The sequence below is a fragment of the Canis lupus genome, chromosome 8 (assembly GCF_003254725.2).
Source record: "Canis lupus dingo isolate Sandy chromosome 8, ASM325472v2, whole genome shotgun sequence".
Taxonomy (NCBI): Eukaryota; Metazoa; Chordata; class Mammalia; order Carnivora; family Canidae; genus Canis; species Canis lupus.
The window spans coordinates 64,158,245-64,182,779 of NC_064250.1; the positions used below are offsets into that span (position 1 = coordinate 64,158,245).

General features: G+C 41.3%; 1 protein-coding gene across 1 annotated transcript in view; it reads right to left on the bottom strand.

Annotated features, from left to right (window-relative positions):
• Window positions 1–22,474, bottom strand: part of DICER1 (dicer 1, ribonuclease III) — a 72,773-nt gene extending 50,299 nt beyond the window's left edge. Inside the window, 3 exon segments of the mRNA XM_025444174.3 lie at window positions 246–309; window positions 8,751–8,884; window positions 22,223–22,474. The gene's annotated coding sequence lies outside the window, so the exon portion shown is untranslated.
• Between the last annotated feature and the right edge of the window lie 2,061 nt (window positions 22,475–24,535).

Below are 24,535 nucleotides of genomic sequence, written 5' to 3' on the forward strand. Positions count from 1 at the left end.
CAGCATTGATTTTGTTAGATCTGACCCCAAATCTTGCTTGTGCTCATTTCGCTTGACCACAGTACCTCCACTACCACCAGCTCGGGGAAGGCAACGGTTATACACATCTCTGTCTGGGCTAGTCGGTTCAAAGACATGCAAGCACAGGTTACACTTAGTCATTTCAGAGACAAATTCGGTTTGCTAGAAGGTTAACAAAGCAGAATGGGGAAACCTTAGCACTATTTTAGTATGTACATATTTACCTCAAAATGCTGATTCTAAGTTCTTTCAGTTTCCAAGTCTGTATTAATTCATACCCTAGGTAACCTAAAAGCAATCAGAGAGAATATTTTAGAACATAAAACTCATTTTTAAAAACCAACTTTAAGAAAATTCCTACTTGACAAAATTTTTACATTTGACTTATCAGAATAAGATTCCTGATAACTTATTTTTCTACCGAAAGTCAAGAAGACAGCACATGCCTGAAAGCGCTGCCTTTAAAATTAGTATTTATTATGTTCTGATACAACTGAAAATGTTTGAAAGTTGTTACTACAATCCAATTAGCTATAAGGGAGAATTCTTGAAAGTAAATTACATTTTTCCCTATTAAAATCTAGCTTTAAAACTACTCGAACACTATGTAAGTCCTAAGTCAGGACGGTGCTTCACGTAAACAGATCTTCTCTCTCCTAGTGTCAGTCTGTTTCCCAAGCCTCATGCTTTGACGCTTAATTCCATTCTATACTGCTACCTAATCAGATGCAAACTCAAGACATCAACAGGGCCTGATGTGTCATGCCCTACACCAGTCGAATTCACATTCATATCTTTTTTAGAAACACCATAACCAAAATAGTAACACTGATAATCCTTTAAACTTCAATGCAATTCCACTAGTACAAAATTACTGGTGAGTTATCCAAATTATTTCCCTAGACTATTCTGCACAGATATGCGGGAGAGAATTAACATCCAAGTACAATGACAATTTATGTTCATAAATACAGAATAGGTCAAATCTTCTCATTTTAATTGATGATCATAACTTAGATTGCAAAAATGCAAATTCCTGCTTGATAAGCCCTTTCAGGATAACTGAAAAAGATGTGCCACATCCCAGACACTCAGCCAAGTTTTAGTACAAATCAACAAACTTTACCCACATTAGCACCTAAATCCAGTATCCCCCTATAGCCCTTTAGACAAAGCCCTGTAGCAACAGACAACTTACCCCTGCTCATCTGAAGTCTAAAAGCATCTAGAACTTCAGGGTACACATTTCCAAAACTAGTAACAAAACATTCAATTCAGTCATTTTATCATAATGTGTCACAGATGCTGATACTATAAACTTTGTAAGCATCACTGCTCAGATTTCCTTCCTACTCTCATGAAGCCCAGGCATGACTACCATAAAGTCTCAAGGTAAACAAAAGACACAACACACAGGCACACATAACAGTAACACTGTGACATTAAAAAAAGTATCAAAAGTACTTGGGGGGGGGGGGGGGGATCCCTGGGTGGCTCAGCGGTTTGGCGCCTGCCTTCGACCCAGGGCATGGTCCTGGGGTCCTGGGATCAAGTCCCACATCGGGCTCACGCTGCTTCTCCCTCTGCCTGTTTCTCTGCCCCCCCCTCTCTCTCTCTCTGTGTGTCTCTCATGAATAAATAATTAAAATCTTTATATAAAAAAAAAGTACTTCTGTAAGCTAACAGATAAAACTAAGAAATGTTTGAAAAGCCTTCAGTTCATAGTAACAAATATGCTACGGAGACCAGGGCATTATTTTAACCAACCAAGGTTAAAATCACTAGGGGAATCTTTGGCTATAGATGCAAACAGGTTTATACATTGGCATAAAGGCAAATCAAAAATTAGAGGCTTGGGGATCCGTGGGTGGCTCAGTGGTTTAGCGCCTGCCTTCAGCCCAGGGCGTGATCCTGAAGTCCTGGGATGGAGTCCCACATAGGGCTCCCTGTATGGAGCTTGCTTCTCCCTCTGCCGGTGTCTCTGCCTCTCTCTCTCTCTTTCTCTGTCTCTCGTGAATAAAGAAATAAATAAAATCTTTTTAAAAAAAATTAGAGGCTTAATTCTCCTAGTTGATAATAAAGGGAAAAGCCTCCTTCCTTCTCCCCTTTGTTCTCGATTTCTTTCTTAATCCTTTCCAAATATAAGTGAATCTTTTTAAAAGCTTAATAGCCTCTAGCCCATCTCACATCTCAGGAATGTCTCCCTAAGGACCTGAAAGCCACCTCTGAAACATAATCATCAAGAAAGACAATGCCCAATTACTCAGTTTCCTAGAAGAGATGGGCCTAGTCAGTCACTTGATTCCAAACCACAAAACCTACCTCATAAAGGGGTGAGGAAATAAGCAATTCTACCTTGAAAACGTGGATGTCAAGTGTCTAACCACTTAGCTGTACAGAAAAAGTATTTCTTTCTGTTTTTGGAATCTCTTCAGTGGACAGCCTGTGACTCACATCACACTCTGGTTTAATGCTCACCCAGTAATAAAACTGTTTTCCTCCCTCTACCTTTGTGGATAGGTTTCTGGGTGGGGAGGAAATTCTGTTTTTAATTTCCTCAAGACTGGCCTTTAAAAATAAAAAAAGACAGGGGCACCTGGGTTGCTCAGTGGTTAAGCGTCTGCCTTCAGCTCAGGGATGGGGATCGGCTCAGGTTGTGATCCCAGGGTCCTGGGATCAAGTGCCACATCAGGCTCCCCGCAGGGAGCCTGCTTCTCCCTCTGCCTGTGTCCCTGCCTCTCTCTGTGTCTCTCATGAATAAAGAAATATAATCTTAAGAAAAAAAAAGACATAAAATATATTCTCAAATAATATTCATGCCAAATAACAAATTTCCATTTCTTGGAATTTGAATACTAGAGAAATCTTAAAATATGCTGCCCATCTATATTAGGGAGATGAGCTTTTAAGATGAAGATGGAGCTAAGTGTGCAAATACTTAACTGTATTAAAAAGGAATCTGCACACAGAAAGGATCCAAGTTGTTTAAAAACTACTCCCACCAATCTTCCTTTTTCTAAATTAAAGTTGGAGCAGGAGGAGTCTCAGCTGTTTTACCCTCAGAAGCCAAGGTGATACCGTCACCCCTTAATACTTTCTCATATACAGTCACTCCTCAGAGAGGCCTTCTGTGTAGGAGGGGCCCAGAGGAAGGCCACTGGGGATCTGGAAAGCAAACCTTTTTTTTTTTTTTTTTAAGTATCCTTCATTTAAAAATCATCTGAAAGTCAGCAAGGGGTCCTGTGTCAAAAAGATCACGGCTTATCAGGCTACCTATGAGATGGTTTCTGTGCTTGTAAAATAACCTCTGGCTATTTTGAGAATTCAGTAAGATCATGTATGTTAGTTAAGCTCAGTAGGAAAAAAGTCCTCACAACACAAAAAATGCCCAATACATGATAGTATTTACAAAACCACACTTATCTCTATCTAGAACCTTTGTTTTCAAGCAATTCCTAAGACTTCAAGAAACTTCTTAAAGAAAATCTAAAATGCACTATTGATCCTAAGATTCAGCATGGAAAATGCATTACCATTTAAAGTACACAAGATCTTATACAGTATTTTTAGCCAGATAAACCCGAAAACCACCAACCACAAACTACCTAATCATCATGAATTTACCGTAGAATGAAAATCAAGGTTAAATCACAAAACACAATATACAATGTGAAATGAAATCAAATAGCTTTGTGTCCACTAGTTCTCTTTAAAAGCAAAAACTGAAAAATACTATGCTTCTGTTCGGCTCCACAGACATCACTGAAAACATTACTTCACTTAACTGCTGCCAGGCAATGAGATGGTATACTATGGGCAAGAAATCATTAAAGTTTGAGAAGATAAAAATACAGCAAATAGCCAAAATATCCATGGTATATAAAATAAGTATTTCAAGGATTTCTCAACTACCATTTGGTGAATACAGGTTATGAAAAGACTAAGGTTAAACAAAAGATTGAGAGACCAAAGAGAAAAGAAAAGGTATAATAGTTTCAAGAATTTAAATACTGATATCTTCAGATAATGAAATACACAGCACGAGAGAAACGTTCCCACTTTTCATTGTTATGTAGGGGCCAACACAGGACGCATAGAGATGGGCCACTTTGGAGGAGAGATTATTCTGAACTGAAGGCAACTGAGACCGTGTGGGCTCAAAAGAAACTTTTGCCTCTCCATTAAGTACATAAAAGAATCTAAAGCAAGGGTCTTTCTCAGAATCAGGGTTATTAGCAGAGATCAATTTTATTTAATTGACCCATCTGTTTGGCAGGGCAAACATCTAATTACCAAACATCTGCTCTTCTCCCTACGCCCCAGGAAGAGCGCTCCTTTCCTCTGAAGTCCTGGCCCCTTTCCTTCCCATTGGTTCTGGACCACCTACGCACCTCTCCCTCTGCCTTCCTGTCTGTGGAACTTCCATGTCTGTGCAGATTCCCCGTATGTACACTGTGGTATTTGATTTTCTCCTGTTAATCTCTTTCACTCAGCATGAGTCTTAGCCCAGCTTGAAGGACCTTAAAGAACACAGGAATTCCTGCTCCCTGACAGATCTGTCGTTATTAATTTAAAATCCTTGCATATTATCTATCCTAAAATATTTTGGTTTTGTTGGTTTGTTTTTAACCTAAAAGAGAATCATTTCTCTCTAGATTTAAATAATCTCTACACCCAACGTGGGACTCAAACTCATGACCCTGATATCAAAAAAATTTCATACAGAAATGCTCCTTCCATCTTTACCATTTATAAATAGCAGAAAGTGCTCCATGTCTAATACTGAATGAGGAGATGGTGTGGTAAACCGGGGTTCATTTTACCGGATACAATGCAACTGAACCATTAAAAATGATGAGTTTAAAAAAAAAAATGATGAGTTTATAATGAACAAAAAAAAATACTTATGGTCCAACATACAATGCAAAAAAAGCACAGCATTTTTATTTAGAGGACGATCATGACTAAGTCAAGATAAAAACTGAACAAAAGAAGAAAAGGAGGAAGGAGAGAGAGAAAATTCACCCCAAAAATGAGGATGGGATTGGACTATTAACATGAGCAATTAATTCCTTCTTTCCTTAAAACTTTTCCGCATTCTAAAATTTCCCACAATTTGAACAGTTTGTGACTTTAAAACTGGAAAACAAACTTTCACACTGAAAATGATTTGTAGGAAGACAATAGTTAGAGAAAAACGATTCTGGGGGTGCCTGGCTGCCTCAGTTCATAGAGCATGTGACTCTTGATCCCAGGTTTTAGGTTAAAAACAAACCAACAAAAACAGAAAACAAAAACAAAATTTTAAAACTTCTCCAGTAAGCCTTTAAATGTGGCTAAAACTTACCCCAGTTTCTATAACTTAAACCACAAATTCACTAGCCTTCTTTTCTTACACTACTCTATTAACCAAATAAATTTCCGGGCTTCTGTAAATCTGTAACAAATATATTGTGTTTATATTTCAACATCATTATGCCTAAAATTAGATTTATCCTAAACTGAAATTGAATACAGGTTAAACAGCATTTTAACAAGTATCATCCATCAAAATCTCCATACAAGAAATATCTCTAGGCTGCCAGCCAATGGTCCACGTACTTGGAATACTTCTTAAAAGACAATATTCCAACGCACCAAAATGGCACCCAGAACCATCCTACCAAGTTCTCTATAATGACATTTACCCTTCAGTTTTGTTTCAAGAGAGATAAATACTTAATACACCGCTAACTTTCAAGATGAGTTTTAAGGTTAATGTTTGATTCCAAGTTTCTGTATTTTACTCAATAAAAATACTGTTCAACAAATGCTAAAATCTACTCAATTCTTGACCATCTTTTTTTTTTTTTTTAAGATTTTTTATTTATTTATTTATTCATAGAGACACAGAGAGAGAGAGAGAAGCAGAGACACAGGCAGAGGGAGAAGCAGGCTCCCTGCAACAAGCCCGATGTGGGACTCGATTCCGGGTCTCCAGGATCACACCCCGGGCTGCAGGCGGCGCTAAACCGCTGCGCCACCAGGGCTGCCTTTGACCATCTTTTATATACCACGGTCTATCTTCTCGCTTATCCTTTATATACCATGTAAGGATATCTATGAGGGGGGAATAAAAGACCACTATTCTATGTTAAGCTATTTTAATACAATATAATGCATGCACATTAATTTTAATACTAAAATTAGTGGTCAGTCCTGAGACAAAAGGAGTCTGAGAGACTGCTGAATATAATGAGTCTGGAAAGCAAATATATTAAAAGTTCCAGGCAAGGGGTAAAACGCCACAATGTAGCTATGTGCAAGACATTCAACCACCCCTGTTATCTGCTTTCCCTAAAATGCTGTAACAATTATATCCTGACCTTCACATGAGCCTCTGCTTCTGGGCCCCAACTGCCACTCACCCTCACCCCCCAAGGACCTAAAAACCTCTATTATTTGATTCTGCTCTCATACAGCACACAGGGGCCATCTGTACCACCTAAATCAGGGCTTATCTGTATCTTCTGTCCCATAGAAGACAGTATTACTATTGCCTATTTTTTCCTCCAAAATTGTAAGATTTTTCAAAGGAGAGATAATCTCATCCTTGACTTACTTGGAATTGAAGGAAAGTTGGAAATATCCATAAGTATAGATATTTAATTCTATGTTGAGTATAAACCTTATTGATCTAACCTTACGTTAATATGTTATCTTTTTGTAGGTCAGATAAAAATTCAATTTAGATACTTCTTACTTTCAAAAGACTTGAAACAACCCAAGTTATTTTAACAAGTTTAAGACCCCCCATCATTAGCCCCTCCTCTAACAAAGTAAAGTTCAGAGCTGACCTGAAACCACCAAAGTTAGAGGCACCCACTGCACCAGGATAATTCTGATAGCATCCTGCTATGCCGTCTCTCCAGCCTAGTCCTCCCAGATCTCCCAACATCTGCAAAATCCTCTTCCAAGCTAATGCAATCTGATACAAACCTTGAAAATGCTTCAGCAACAATATATAGTTCTATTACAACATAACTAGGGAAACCCAAAGACTCATTTTAGAAATGGTTTTATTAGATTTAAAATCCAGTTAAAATTCTATTCAACATAAACTAATAAATCTGGGGGGAATGACAAAAAAAAAAAATCACCATTTTTAACCATGTTAGTAACTGAGGCAAGACTCATTAATGGATGCTAAAACTACTGGATGACATTTACAAAAGAATATTCACATCACTTCAAAGTATTTCTGCACCGATGCCCTATGAACCCTTGTGAAAAGTGATATATTCACCTTGGGCAAACTTGACAGATAACCACAAAAGTGACCTCACCAATACTGGGACAGACTGACATGTATCTCCTAAACGTTGATGAACTGAGAAGGAAATATCATTTATGTAGTTTTCCAAGTTTGCATTTTCCAAAAGTGCAAACCCTGAATCTAATCATGAGGGAGCATAAAAACCAAATCAGAGATGCAATTTACAAAACTGGCTGTGCTCCTCAAAAATGTCAGTATCACAGACACTAAAGGCTGAGAAGCCATTCCAGATTACAAGAGTAAATAACCATGTCAACCAAATGCAATGTACATTACATTCCTGGACTGAATCCTGGATTAGAGAAGGAACACTGCTATGAAGGACATTACTGGAATGAAGGGTGATCAGAATACGCCACCTGAAAATATGCCACCTTGGCCTAAGAATTACTCTGAGCTGAAGGCAACAGAGAAATAGCAGATACCGGAGAAATTCTCTGCCCCTTCCCTTTCTGTGTAAAAGCAGGACATAAATGTCGCTTTGTGAGTGTCCCTCCTCCGCACTCCAGTACCAGGAAGAGGAGAGGATAATTATCACTACAGACGGCATTGATTTGCATCTGCACAAACAAACCTTGCTAAAATAATCCCTATTATTTTCCATCATCTATTCACCTTCCCACAATTTACCACCCCTAGAAGCCCCAATTCTCCCGTTCTTTTGTCACTTGTCCACGATACATGGCCCTTTACTAAAATGGTATATAAGCTCTCTCAAATCTAACCACTTCCTTGGGTTTCCACTCCTTCAGGGTGAATCTCCAGTGTGCATGCAAAATAAATCTTTCCTCTCATTAATCTGTCCTTTGTTAATTTAATTCACAGGCTCCACCCACTAAAAGCACAGAGGGAAACCTTTTTCCTCCCCCTGTAGGGACACTGATGAAATTTAACTATCACCATCAATGCTAAATTCTCTGCATTCAATAACTATATTGTAATAATATAAGAGAATGTTCTCATTCTTAGAAGATACACCTTGAAAATACTCAGTAGTGAAGAGCATAATACCTGCTACTTATTCTTAAAAGGTTCAGAAAAATAATGATATGCGGAGAAACATCCAAATGTGTGGCAAAATGTTACCTACTGGTAAATTTAAGTAATGACATGGGAATTCTTTATGCTATTCTGACAACGCTTAAGTTTGAAAGTATTATAAACAAAGTTAAAAATAAAACTCTGCTAAATATTGATATATATCTATATATATCTATATATCTATATAGATATATAGAGACATATATCTGTTTGACTATCAGAACACAGAAAAATGGGTATTATCCAATTGTGTTTCGGGGTAGTATAAAAACTGATACTTAAGGTGATTTTCCCCCCCTTAAAAGACCTTTGTTTTAACTCCTGCCCCTTATTCATTCATTCGACAAATATTTATTGAGCAAGACATACGTACTGCAAACTTGTACTCTGGAGAAGGTGAGAAGCGGACTGGAGGGCAGTTCTGAAGGATGAGCGGTGACAGCACCAGTCAGGGAAGGGACAGTAACAGGGCATCATGGGGGTGAGGAGCCAGCATGTAGAGAAGCACTAAAAGGAAACCAGGCAAGTCAAGTTGCAGAAATGACAAGCAGTGTGCTGAAGCACTCGTCCCACACTGAGAGAGGAGCTACATCCTAAAGGACCTTAATATACAGCTCCGCAGGGATCTGAAGCTCATCCTGGGCAATTCAAGCAAGATTTGGGCCTCTACCTTTCTAATCTCAGCATACACCTAGGGCTCTCCCCTCGTTCGTCTCAGCCAAGATCAAATCTCTATACAAGGCCCACAGACAGGTACAGAAAAAGACTATACAATAAGTAAGAGGCTTCTGAAGTTTAACTCTTTCCTTTAGAGAAGACGTTCCTTTTCCTGGTTATTATCATTGGATTATACTGGAACTCCCCCTGTTTGCACATTCAAAGTCCCCTGTCCCAGGCACTACCCACCCACTTACCCCAATCGTGGAGGAACCCAGATGGTTGGTTACCCTATCTCTAGCAACGATTCTCTGTACTTAGCTGCCTGTTGCACATTTCCACGTAGAGATCCACATTCAGCTATCAAGGGAACTTGGAACTGTTCCAAAAACTGAACTAATCTACTAAGAAAGATGAAGATTCATTACTGCTAAATACAATTTCAAAGAATATATCCATTACGGGAATTAGAGATTTGTTTCAAAAAGTAGAGAATAAATGCAGCCTCCTAAGGTCACCACCCTTGTTTTGCTCAGTTTTGTCACAATTAAACCCAGTACACACATATTAAAGAATCCAGATGAGAGAGGAAAAGAGGGGGCTCCAAAGGCAGTGCTGACAGAGTCCTTTTGTGGGCCACAAGATCCTGAAATGACCTCATCTGCCTTTCCACCTCAGCCTCACGTCTACCACAGGACCTGCGAACATGCCAGCTTCTGGCTCCTTCCTCTTCCTCCCCAACAGAATCCCACAACATATCCATGTAATTCATTAACTAAGTAAAATACGCAAATCACTAAGAACAGGGGTACGATGTTCGGTGTGAAAAAGAGAACTTCGTGTACCAGAGGGAGGAGGTGAGCCCCTGCAAGAGCCCTGCTAAAGGATGCTTGGCTGAAGGGACAACTGAGAGCACTTGGCATTACTGCCATATTTTGGGACTATAAAGAGTGGGAAAGGAGCAGGAACCAAAACTACAACCTCAGGCTCATCTTTCTCAGGGTATTTATAACCCTCTTATGAAAAAAAAAAAAAAAAAAGAACGAACACAGGGAAGAATCCACACTAGACCAAAGGCCAAAACTGGCAGCTACCATACCCTGCAAAGCCAGCGTGTTGTTAGTATCCGACACTGCCCGAACACCAGCACAGGTGCAAGGACGCTCAATAGGTTTCAGAATTCTCCACACCTGCTTACACCTTACTGCATGGATAAAGTTTGGCATCTGTAAGGGACCTACCTACACAATAAGTAAACTGTCTGAATGGCAATGGACAATGAGACACACACAGTATGCAACGCTAAAAGCATAAGTAAGTATTTGTCATCTGCCAGACTCAACCTCTTGCCCAGGCTACCAAGCATCAGTCCCAGGGGGAAAAAAAGTGATTAAAAACAAAAAAAGAGTACTAATGGGAGCTCAAAGAAGCATATAACTAGGTATGGAGAACATGAATCAAACCAAGATATAGCAAGATGGCTCAAAATCTTTAACGGATTCCCTTGGCACATAGGATAAAATCCAAAATCCTTACTACATATGGCCCTGCATCTATCTCTAACTGGGGTTTAGGTAACTCTGCTACCTCCCTGCAGCTCTGAGAATCTCTCAGCACCTCCACCAACTCCTTCCTACACCCCAGAGCCTTTGTACTTACCATCCCCCAGCTAACTGCTCCTCAGCCTGTAGGTCTCATCACCACTGTCCCTTTTTCAGAAAGTCAACAGTTTCAGTGAAAAGATAGTAAATCTGTGCATCCAGAACAAACTACCAAATGAGGTGCCTGGCATAAGTGGGATCTTTTTGAATAAATGAATAAATGCCAACAATTCTCACTACTAATAAGTAATACTTAGGTAAAGTTTAATTGAATACTGACTGCCCCACTCCCAAAGAATTCTTAAGATACTATTATTTCCTACTTTAATTACTTATTTTTATTTTTACTATCCCTTAAAAACAATCCTGCAATTACTTATTTTTATTTTTACTATCCCTTAAAAACAATCCTGCAACAATCCCTTAAAAACAATCCAAGAACAGGTTAAATTGTAATTCACTAGTCAAATTAATCCAAAATGAATTCAAGTCTTTAGAAAACAATCCAAACTGTAGCAAAGTTAAAAATTTAGCTCCAAGAGGCACCTGGGTGGCTAAGGCAGTTAAGTGTTCAACTCTTGGTTGCAGTTCAGGTCGTGATCTAGGGTTGTGAGATCGAGCCCTGTGTGGAGTTCTGTGCTGGGTGTAGAGCCTGCTTAAGATTCTCTCTCTCCCTCTGCCCCTACTCCCCTTCTAATTAAAAAAAAAAAAAAAAAAATAGGTCCAAATCTAATTACAGATTTCACATAGCAATAGCTTTTGGATATAATTTGTTTTCGGGGAACTAACTTGATTCATATAAATCACACTTATGCCTAAATTCTAAGAGTATAAAAAACCTAATTTGAGTGGCATTAACCACAGTTTATTCTCCCACAAACCACAACAAAGAGTACTCTTTATATTAAATCACTTAACAATCTCTTAAAAAGTTGTAGTTTTTCCAAATGGAGCAAAGTTTTATCTGATTATCTTTAGTATCAATTACTTCTTAGTAGCCACTCAAGAAAGTATTTTAGGAGAAGTGAGCAAATTCCTTGAAAAACACAATCTAAAGAAACAGAACATTTGAAGAGGCCTATAGCTTTTAAAGAAGATGGATTATTAAAAACTCCCAAGCCCAGATGGCTTCACTAGAGTGAATGCTTCTAAACCTTTAAAGAAATAACTACAATCTTAAAAACAAACCCTTCAGGAGGACTGAAATGAGAGGGGATACTTTCCACCCCTTCTATGAGACTAGTATAAAGTTGACACCAAAATCTGACAAGGGCATTACAATAAAGAAAATTATAGACCTATGTCTCAAACTAAAAATGTGAAAATTTCCTCCTAACCAAAATAGGAGGAAACTGAATCCAGGAATATATAAAAGGAAAATGGATCATGACCAGTGTGGTTTATCACAGGAATGCAAGGATGGCTTAACATGCAAAAGTCAACTGATTTTCTGATATTTAATATAAAGTGTCAATACTTAAAGACAGAGTGAGTAACGGCACAAGAAGAGACAATGCAACAGAACAGACTATGAAAAGAGACTCACCTATATGAGGTTATTTAATTAGTGGATTAACTGTGTATCCAGATGGAAAAAGTGAGTCGTTAACTCCATCCTCAAGTCATACACAAAAATCAATGTCAGTTGAGGGGTGCCTGGGTGGCTCAGTCAGTTAAGTGTCTACCTTTGGCTCAAGTCATGATCTCAAGGTCCTGAGATTGAGCCCCACATCAGGCTCCCCACTCAGTGGGGAGTCTGCTTCTCCCTCTCCCTCTTCCCCTGCTCATGCTCTTTCTCTCAAATAAAAAAAAAAAAATCTTTTTAAAAAAAGAAAAGGAAATTCCTCCATGTTCCTGGAATGAGTTAAAATTTCTTAGACAAGACACTAAAAGTAGTAACTATAAAGGGAAAAAATTGACAAACTGGATTAGATTAATATTTAAAATGTCTATTTATTACATGAACTGATTATGTGAGTGAAAAGGCGAGGCAGGGTTGGAGACACATAAACAATTTCTACAAATCAGTAAGGAACAGGGAGACAAGTACACAGGGACGCTGAGCAGAGGACTTTAACTCACAGGACATCAAATGATCTATAATCTCCATAAGCAATTAGAAGGATACAAATTAAACCACAAGGACCTGCTACCACACCCATCAGAATGGCCGAAATGAAGAGGACACACAGTATCAAGTGTGAGAAAGGATGTGGAGCAGAAAGAACATATCTGCTCTGAATATACACATACTCTATAACCCAAATAATTCCATTCTACATGTATACCTGACTGATACACATATATTCACCAAAAAAATCCACAAGAACTAAGAACTGCACTATCCCTAACAGCCAAAAATGAAACAAACCAAATGTCCATCAGCAATACACAGACAAGTTAATACTGACATATTCATATAACAGAATGCCATACATCATCAGTTGATGCAATGGAATGGATCTCACACACTTAAGATGTTAAGTGAAGAAACTCAACACAAAATCATACCATATAACTTCAACTACATAGAGTTAAAAATAAGGAAAAGTCAGTATGGTGTGTCCCCCCCCACCTTTTTTTTTTTTTTTTTTGGCCAGGGGGTGGAGGGGTGTGAATGCCTGGATACACTTTGCATTTCCTTGTAATTTATGCACTTTCCTGTTTATCAGCTGAAACTGATGCCATTTAAAAGTTTATTTTGAAAGAGAAGTAAACAACCCTCAATGCAATACGTAAAAATTCTTTTTTTGCCATGGTGCATATGTGAGGACGAAGATTTACCTTTACTGAGCACTCAAATTCTGTTACCTAATTTCATTCTCAAAACCCTGAAACAAATCTCATCTTCATTTTACAGGATTTGAAATAGTTTACCCAATGCCATTTGACCAATAAATGGGAGAAGTGGAATTACACTTAAGAGTCTGACTCCAAACGTATTTCCACGATATGCGATAAACTATGGTCTCAGAGGAGGTGTCTATTTACACTGATATGCCAGTCAAAATAAGCTACTTCTGGATACATTCCTTTTGATCTCACCAGGCGGTTGAAAAAAGAGTAAATCCATTCAAAATCAAGAGAAGTAAACTGAGTATTTTAATTTTAGCTGAAACTGCATACACATATAAATAAATACTGCCTTAATTTTAAAGCCTTTGGCAGTTGAAATCAGCTCTGTCCGTGACCTCTCCCTTGGCCCTTCTAGTCTAGGAACATAGGTGCTCATTAAATGCGCAATAACTGACTATATAGCTCACCATTTTTTCTAGTATCTTGACTCCATACAGCTGATGACGAAACATGCAAATACTACATAATGACTTCTCCAGTGAAATGAAAAGTACTACCTTAAAAGAGATCACTATCATAAAGGGAGTTCAGACATGGTGAAATAAACTAAATTAAAATTACAGAAACTACAACATTCCATGCAACTGTCTTCGCTCAGTACAGACCACACAAGTAAGCATTTTACCAGAACATTTGCTGCAGATACAGATAATACAGATCCCATACATGTACATGTGTATTGTGTGTATATGTATGCAAGTATGTGTGTGCATGCATGTCCACATGCTTAAAAAAGGCTTTAAGAAAATTATTTATTTCCCTCTTCTTGGCCAAAGTACAGACCCAACTCACAAGTTAAAAAAACTTCCCAGATTTCTCCCAATGTTCAGCAACACAAAAACTAGCTATTTACAAAGATTTGAGTGTAAAAACAATATCCTCCTTCAGTACCACATCATATGTCAGTGGAGATTTTTTACAAACATATCCCAAAAGGATAGCACTATTTGGCAATATTTTATTTTTCATATTTTACTGAAGAAGGGCTGAAAACTGAAGGCCATATATTGAATAAGCAAAAAATAATTATTCTTTTGAAGAAACTGTTTAGACAAGAAATTATAGCTTGCCTTTTCAGTTCAATTTACAGACTGCATTCAAATGCCCAAGGTAAAAAAAAGGTAAAAAAAAAAAAAAATGCCTAAGGTAGGTTGTTCTGTCATTTGTTCATATGTTTTTTATCAACAAAATCCTGCCTTTTTCTGAAAATATCCAAAATTATGTTCGGTCTAAGATTAACAAATTTCTTGAGTTTATTATATGCAGCAGGTACGTATAACGATTTAGAAGTCATGGATTTCTCCTTTTTAATGCTTAGCTATACAAACAAGACTGAGAAAAGCTGGGTAATCTCAGTATAGTGTTATGTACGAAATAAAAGCCTTTAAAATTAAAATGCCAGGGTGTCTGTTAGACACTTTTCTCCTCCTGATGGCCTCTCGATGGGTTACCTGCTCTTCCCCATACTGATCGGATAGAAGGCTTTAGAAGGTTTATCAGATTTTCCCTCGTTAACAAGTATTTACTAAGCTGTACTAGAAGCAGAAACAGGAAATGAAGACTCCACTGTATCCAAACGACTCTGCCACCCGTTCAAGGCAAAATCTAGCTCTTTCTACTTTTCAAGACGACTTCCCAGGGGTTTCCATCCTGCTCAGAAAAGCTCACAATTCCACCGTCTCCTTTCTCATGGTCACTGTACAGAAACCTTAATACGCAGAGAAATGTAGCCTCTCTTTTCCATGCCTCATATTTAGTTAAGGTTCTCAGCCTGAAAAACGGAGAGGTCCCAGAATTGTGAGTTCAAAGATTACTGACTATAAGATATTTAGAGACTGATAAATGTTCTCATTTTACTAGTGAGAAAATTAAAGCTAAGTCTAGAAAGGCAAGGTGACCTGCCCTTAACACTCAGCTAGTTACTTAGAAGTAAAGCCAGGTTTCTTAACCACACATTACTTTGCACTGTTCATTACATTTCATCTATCATGTGGAACTTGCGTCTCAGTCATTCAGAACTGTGTCAGTGTTGCTCGGTTAACCTATAGTTTGTGTTAAATGCATAGACATATCCTAATCAAGCATCTACAAATGGGATGCAGGAGGGGGTCCCTGCAACTCCCATAATGGTATGTAAAATTATAAGCATGTACATTTTTCTGGAAATCAGATTCACATCTTTCATCAAATCAGTAGTCTCCAAAGAGTGGGAACCACTAGCCGACACTAAGGACATGTGATAGATACATAAAAAGTTCATGACAGTTTGAAATATAGATTCAAGGATCTTGCATTTACTCAGGTCTAATAGAAGAATAATGTGGGAGGAGGTGCCTGTGTGGCTCAGTCAGTTAAGTATTCAGGTCACCGGGATCCCTGGGTGGCGCAGCGGTTTGGTGCCTGCCTTTGGCCCAGGGCGTGATCCTGGAGACCTGGGATCGAATCCCACGTCGGGCTCCCAGTGCATGGAGCCTGCTTCTCCCTCTGCCTGTGTCTCTGCCTCTCTCTCTCTCTGTGTGTGACTATCATAAATAAAAATAAAAAAAAAATTAATAAAAAAAAAAAAGTATTCAGGTCACGATCCTGAGGTCCTGGGATCGAGTTGGAGTCAGGCTCCCCACTCAGCAGGGAGTCTACTTCTCCCTCTCCCCCTCCTTTGTGTTCTCTCTCTCTCTCAAATATAAATAAAGTCTTTAGAAAAAAGAAGAAGAATGGTTATTAAGGGAGAGCTAGCAATATTAAGGCACTATTACACTTGGTATCACTGTTAGAGACCCAATTAGACAGCTGGACCATTTGATACAGTGTAGACCATTCTCAGTATAGAAACTTTCCTATGAAATATTGCTGTCAAGCCCTCCTCTCTTTCATCTTCCATTATAAATGTACTGGACATACATCTCTATAGTAATAATTTGGGGGGAATCACAATACAATCACATTAGGAACATAAGCAAGATTTTCTGTAATGCAGATAAATGAAAAATAGTATCAGCGAAATGTTATCAAATAGTAGTTTATGTGCCAGACATGGGCTGAAGGTTTAAGAAACTCATTTTTTCCTCACAACCTCAAGAGGTAATATGACCAGTCTACCAATGAGGGAGCGACACTCAGAAAGATTGTCATATGCCCTAGGCTCCTCAGCTACAAACTGGAAGAAATCAACATTTGAACCCTGGTCTCTCTGACATCAAACACTTGCTCTTCCAACATCTTTATAATGCTCTGATAAAATATTAATATTTAATTTTGCAAGGTGGCAAAAGCTTAAAAGATCACTGGTCAGAGCTCCTCATGAGCCACAGTTGGGCAGCAGGATGTGTGAGAGAAGGAGAGGCCATTCAAACCTTTGGGTTCATCATGTTAATTTTGCCTTCCTGGGCTGTTACCAATAGAAAGACAGAAATCCTGGAATCCCAAAGTATTAGACAAGTCTACTGCTTTTCTTTTCCCCTTCAAATATGGTTACTGATCCAACTCCTTAGTCAAAGAACCTTTCTAACATCATTTCAAAGATCAATTTTTAAATTGAGATCCTTCTCTTATTATTTCAGTTAAGTACATTCTTTTTAAAATTCTGAACAGGTATGCTGACATTTTCTAATTCCCAGGGGACTTTCCAAATGTTTTTTAAATCGCTACTTTATTATATACATTGAGCTAGCAGATAAAACAAAACCACCATACAACTATCAGCGAGGCTAAACTCACTTCAACACTGAGAAAGCTTTCAATACCAGCAAAACTCCCAATTCTTATAGCACTTTTCCTCTACGAAATTCTTAATATTTGTCTTGGTCAACAATGTTCCTATGTACCTAGTCATGTGGACATCACAAATGAAGGGGAAACAATAGTCAGCATGATTTGTCCGAAATCAGAAGTATAATGATTTTTTTAAAGATTTATTTATTTATTCATGAGAAACAGAGAGAGGCAGAGACACAGGCAGAGGGAGAAGCAGGCTCCCCACAGGGAGCTCAATGCGGATCTCAGTCCCAGGACGTGGGGATCACGCCCCAGGGCCCAAGGCAGATACTCAAAGACTAAGCCACCAGTAATAATTTTTTTAAAAAGCTTTAATATATAAGCAATATTATTCTCCAAAAATCCATCTTAGCTTATAAATACTTTTATTTTAAAAGTGAAATATAAACTAATCTATTCATTCAACAAATCTGAATTTGTTGACATCCTTCCTGTCTTAAAAACCTTTACACAGCCAAGACATTTAGTATCACCCATGAGCTCAAAAATGAAACACTATGACCAAAATGTAATTATTTCTTCCTAGTAACAGTCCTCCTGACATCCTCAGACAATGCTTTCTTGTAGCATCTTCTTAGTCACTTATTTAAAATGTAAAGCAACTTTGTATTCTAAAAGTAGCAACAATTCATTGACAATTTCAGATAAACAGGAGAGCCACTTTGTACTTGGATTTATTTTAACAAAGGCCTTTTTACATGACTGAAAATTTAAATTTCATCTGCTAGATCTCAAAAATACTGCTTTTCTCTCTGAATTCACTCACTGAGTATACACCACCACATAAGAAAGGCAAACAACACGCATTCCTAAAGACTGGCAGAAAGGTGGTGGAAAATCCTGACTGCCTATACTGTCCAGAAAGGAAGAAAGGAGTTCATTTGTGAATGGATTGTTATTCAGCATCTGTCAAAAGCCTGAATGAGACAAGTGATATTTCAGGGACATCAGCTCAAAGATAAATTAACTAAACTCTAATGAATCAAATTACCAGAACAATGCACACCTATATTACTGAGGCTTTTCTATTATGCCTAAGGCTTTCACACACTTTCTGTAAAATGGCAGGTGAAAAATGTTTCTCTATCATTTGTAAAACATTTTCTCTATATATTGTTAATGTCATTTTGTGCAAGAATCCAAACGATTAATTATTCTTCGTACAAGAGAAAAGTCTGCTTCTCCTGGTATACTTCCTCTCATAAATCAATGCCAACTATAATTAGTCTTATTTCCTCTTTTGCTTTGACTAATAAAAATTAAAAAAAAGAAAAACATCTTTAGTTACGCACCAATGCTGAGCCATCCTTGCCCTAAGCCTCTCCTCTAATTACCCTCTAGCACCTTCCATACTCTACCCCTCAACCTCTGCCATTACATTTAGTCTTCTCAAACCTATTATTTTAAGACAATCTCAAATCCTTTCTCAAAGTAGACAAAAAATAAAGTAATAAACAGTTGTCTCTACATAATCTGTACTAATACTAGAATCACTTTAGCAGAAATCAGTTGTAACTAAAAATCAGCCTGTATCATGCAAACAATGTGGTACACATCAAAGAATCAGAAAATAAGAACTGAAATAAGATCCACCTCACAGGCTAAGGAGGTAAACTCTCAAAGAGATAATGCCGCCTCCTTAGATTCTTGTCTACTTTGGCAAGTCATTAGTGCATAATGATAGGAAAAAAAAATATTACAAAGAAACCTGTGAATAACAGCTAGTATAATATATATACATCCATTGGGGTTTCTGAAAAAAGTAAACTCTTGAGTGTCCAAAAAGCAGGGCATAAGGTAAACAAGATACATCACTTGGCTTCAACTTAATATTTACACAAGTTAAACACGGACCTTCCCAGTCTTTTCTAGCATCCCCCAGAGCACAACAAAACCTCACGATGAAGCAACTGAATGACCTCAGTTACTTGAACATCCACTTGTCAGTGACAGGAAGTAAGACCATAAAAAAATGAGTAAATCCTGGGCCTCAAGGAGATTGAAGTCTTTTATTGACACGGAGGAGTGGTTTATAGTCTAGTATAACTGCCTGGAACAACCCTCAGAAAACTCATATTGCAATAAATTCTGAGTCTAGTGTTTTGATGACTGAGAAACAGTCTGACGGCTACTAAGGATAGATCCAAAAGTGGTGAAAGCAGGCACTCAAACGGATACCTGTATATCTATGTTCAGAGGAGCATTATTCACAAAGCCAAAAGGTAAAAGCAACCCAAGTGTCCATCCACAGAAATATAGACAAAATGCGTGTGTGTAATGAATATTATTTGGCCTTAAAAAAGACGGAAATTCTGGCACATGCTACAACATGAATGAACCCTGAAGACTATGCTAGGTCAAATAAGGCAGTCGCAAAAGGACATTATCTTAGGACTCCACTTAAATGAGTTCCCAGAGCAGTCAGATCACCAGAGACAGAAGAGTGGAGGTTGCCCAGGTCTGGGAGGAGGGTGGAACAGGGCATTAGTGGTTAATGCGGGCAGGCCTCCGGTTGAAGATGATGAAAAAGTTTTGAAGATGGATGGTGGTGATGGTTACAAAACCACACGTATATACTTAATGTCACCAAGCTGCTCACTTAAAAAATGGTTAAAATGGTAAACTTTGTAATACATATTTTACCACAAAAAAAAGGGAAAAAAATCTGAATTATTCAGATAATCAGAGGTCACCAAAATATTGAAGGTTAGGACTTTCATTCATTCAATAGATATTAACTAAGGACTTGCCTGCATGTTATGCAGTTTTTTCTCCTAAAATCCATTTGGCACAACAATGCTTAGAGCCCCCACACAAGGACTCTGAAATCACACCATGAGTGAATCCTGACTGCCACTTCCAGATTCATATCTCAGGTCAATAAGCTGAGTCTTAGTTTCCTTACATGTAAAATAAGGACAATATTGAATCTGCCTCATGGTCACAGTGAAGATTAAATGGACAATGTATATGAAAACAGTTGAAACATCTTGGCACATAATAAGGAGGCACGTTTTATTAAAAAAACTGTCCCTTCTTTCCTGTGCCACAAGTAACGACCACAGGATGTTATGGTCACGGAGCGAGAGAACCCCTAATGAAATACCTACTTTCTGAAACGAAACCAGCATCTCAAATGTCAGATAGTGGCAGGGGATAAATTATCTCAGTGTCATAAAAGTCATCTTTCCTAGAAGGTAGCACTACACCAAAAGAACCACCGGCTATGTAACACCACAGAAATCACTATCAAATAAGAATCATGAGCCACATCAAAACAAACAGTCTTCTAAAACCAAGACAAGACAACTTCGCAACAGCAAGACAACTTTGCTCTACAATTCCTACAAAGAGCCACAGGCGTACTACGGTAGGCAGTCTTAACCTTTAACGATCAGATGATATCATGAGCCTAAAATGATGGCAGGAAGAGAAAAAGATCTTTTCTCCCCGAATTAAATTCACTAATACACCTTTTCTTAAAACAGCCTGTTGATGCTGTGAATAAACCTGTTAACCCACGTGACCACTTAAACGTTCATAGTGACCATATTAAAGACAATCTTTATAGTATTTCTAACCTATACACAGAGCAAGTTTGATATGGCCTAAAATGAAGTTCTGAGCTAAGTATATGCACATGCACGTGTATGTGTGTGTGTCTGGCATATGTTCCACAGTACACGTGTGCCACAGGTAGGAGCTGGCTCTAAAGACCACGCTATGCGATAACAGACTTGATTATTCCAGAGCCTAGATATTAATAACATTCCCCAGAATACGACTAGTGCTAAAATCACTATTCCCTAGCAGTCTCATTCACAATCCTGTGATACCATCTGCCCTCTAACAAATTGCTGGAGCTCTTGGGCTAAGACGCCTATTCTTACTCAGGTCGCTTCATGCTTTAGGGCAATCCAGTCTCGGCCTAGCACACCTTTTATTAATATGCACGTTTAAAAAAACACAAAACTTCCGAAGTTCCTCAACTCCTAACCACCCCCCCCCCCCGCCCTTTTCCATTCCCTGAGCCTGCTGCAACTTGCAGAACAAGTGCCAGAAGACGCAGCTGAAAACACTGAGTTCGTAAAAGATTGAGGAAACAATGCAAAAAGGCCGGAGAAGCACCTCCAGGCAGCGCCGACCTCGAAGCAACCGCTCTTTAATAAGAGCGCAGGCTTCTTAAAAGTGGGATAGTCCTGAGAATGCTCGAGGCTTTGCAGGCGGATCTGTTAACACGTCGCCGAAAGGAAGGACTCCCTCCCTCCCTCCTTCCCTCCCTCCCTCGCACGGAAGCCCTGGCTGCACACCACGGGGCACCGCTCCTCGCTCATCCGCGTTCCTGCAGATCCCCGGGCTGCGTGAGACGTACACGGGGGGCGGCGTGGTCCGTGAGCTCTGCTTCGGGCCAGAGCCTGGATTCCAGGCGGCTCAGCTTTTTTTTTTTTTTTTCCTCCTCTTCCATGCAATCCACGTCAATCAGCTGTGCTCCCCTACAAACCTACACCGACTTCCCCAAGATTTAAGGAAAAAAAAAAAATATATATATATATGCAATAAATAAATAAATAAGTAAATAAACCCTCCAGAAAGAAAAGCTCGTTTTTGCAGGGTTCGAGAGGCATTCCGGGCACATTAAAAAAAAAAAAAAAATCGGAGGGGAGGGGAGGGGAGGGGAGGGGCGGAAGGATGGCCCCGCCGCCACCCGCCCCCGGGGTCGCGGCGGGGGTGGGGGGGGCTGACCTGGGCACCTGCCAGCGGGCGCGGGCAGTCCTGGGCGGGCCTCCGGGGTGCGCGGCGCGGGACCTGTCAACGCCCGCCGGCCCCGGGGGCCCCCCCAGGCCCCCCCCGCCGCCCCGGGAGCCCCGCCAGGCCGCGCCCTCCGCCCCTCCCCCGCCCGCGCGCCCGGCCGCCCCCCCGCGCCCCGCACACAAAGCGCCGCCGCGGGAGCCCGCCTCACCTGCAGCACGGGCCGCCGCGGGCCTTCGAGAACCATCGGCCCCCGCTCCGGCGCGCGCGCGTCACAGCCCAGGCCTCCCGGTGCCGCCCGGCGCCGCCGCCGCCGCCGCCATTTCCCCCCGCTCGCCGGCGTCGCCTCGTCGCCGCTGTCAGGTTACTCCATTCACCTGGGCCTGCAGCCGCCCGCGCCGCGCCGCGCCGCGCCTCCGCCTCGACCCCTCCCGCCGGCGCCTGCGGAGACTGCGCAGAGCCCGGCCCGCCCGCAGCCCGCGCACGGCCCGCGGCGACGGCGCACAGCCGCTCGGAGAATCCCCCGCCCCCCGCGCGCGTGCGCGCCCCCACGCTCCGCTCGCCGCGCTCCGGCATGAGAGCGAGCCCCTGATTGGACGGACGGCGGCGGTGAAAGGTCAACCGGGGCGCCGCAGCCACTCAGGAGGCGGGACACAGCGGCGCGGGAGGCGGAAGCCAGGCGGCGCGTGCGGCCCGGCGCTCACGGCGGACCGGGGGCGTCCCGGCCCCTTCGCCGCCGGCTCGGGGGCTCAGGGGCGCCGGCTCCTCTCGGAATTCGTCCGGCTCCATTGTGACCCCTCTGGCTGCCCCCCCGGCGGCCCCCATTCCTAAAGGGCCCTCCTGCTCGCCCGCTGCTCCCGCCCCTCCCGCCCCGCGGGCGCGCGGCCCTCGGCATTTGGGGAGACCCCACCCCCACCCCCCGGAACTGGGACGGCCGGAGCGCGCGTGCGCGGCCCCACTTATGCAAATTACTCATTTGCATAGGTCGCCAACCTCTGCCGACTACAGTGCGGCTGGACGCCGAGGCAGGGATTGGCTTAAAGAGCATCCTGTCAATGGGTCCCGAAACGTAGACCTCTCCTGCAGGGGACGCTGCCCCCCTCCCCCCCCCCCCGCTGTAACATGGGCTTTATTAGGAAAAAAAAAATTAAATGCAGAGAAACTGTACCGCAGAGGAGACGTGGGAACAAGGACCGTGTTGCACACCTGCAGCCTTCACGCTTAGCACCTACCGCGTGGTTAGAGACCTCGCTGCGTACGGGGCCCGCCAGCGCCCTGGGGGCTCTTGGGCGCTTGAAAGTTGGCCTGTCCCGGCTCAGATGTGCTGGTTGGAACTCCTGCAGGTGTTCTTTACCCCGGGGAGGTGGGGAGGGGGATGTAGGATATCGCACACTGATCATTTATCCTATTTTTTTTTTGATAATAAATTTATTTTTTATTGGTGTTCAATTTGCCAACATACAGGATAACACCCAGTGCTCATCCCGTCAAGTGCCCCGCTCGGTGCCCGCCGCCACCCAGTCACCCCCACCCCTCCCCGCCCTCCTCCTCCCCTTCCACCACCCCTAGTTCGTTTCCCAGAGTTAGGAGTCTTCCATGTTCTGTCATTTATCTTATCAAATACATGTTGAAGTGGTGATCTTTGTGTACGTTGGGATGAACATCGGGTTCACTCGTTTCTTTTTCTTTCCTTTGTTAAATGCGAGTGATGGAAGCATTTTAATGTCCTGCGTGGCCCGCATTTCATTGCGGTTGGACAGGCGGCTCTAGGGCTCACAGGCCTGTGATAAGAGTGTGGGGCTGCCTGGGGGGCTCAGCGGTTTAGGGCCGCCTTGACCTAGGGCGTGACCCTGGAGACCCAGGATAGAGACCCACGTCCGGCTCCCTGCATGGAGCCTGCTTCTCCCTCTACCTGTGTCTCTGCCTCTCTCTCTCTCTCATGAATGAATAAAATCTTTAAAAAAGGGGGGGGGGGCAGCCCTGGTGGCTCAACGGTTTAGCGCCGCCTTCAGCCCAGGGTGTGATGCTGGAGACCCAGGATCAAGTCCCACGTTGGGCTCCCTGCATGGAGCCTGCTTCTCCCTCTACCTGTGTCTCTCGTCAATAAATAAATAAAATCTAAAAAAAAAAAAAAGAATGTGGACCTTGTGGGATGGGCGAGGTGAGGTAACTGCACCCATTTTAACCGCTGGAGAAACTGGTTCACCTCCAGCAAGCAAGCAGCTAAAGGTGAACAACGGAGGTTAGAACCCCACCCAGGTCGTCTGGCTTGGGGACTAGTGTGTTGTCAAAACGGTACTCAGATTCTGATCGTTTTTCTACCGTAAATTGGCTTGAAGTTTCACCCAAACTTAGACCATGCATAGGCAAAAACGAGGAAACAGAATGCTTTGGGCAGACCTCCATAAGAGCATTTCTTGTATGTTAAGCTTGTGGACAACAGACCTCCCCAGGAACACATATTAAGGCTTTGGGGAGGTAATGCTCTGTGAGAAGGATGGCTTCTCAGGGTGAAGATAGGCTG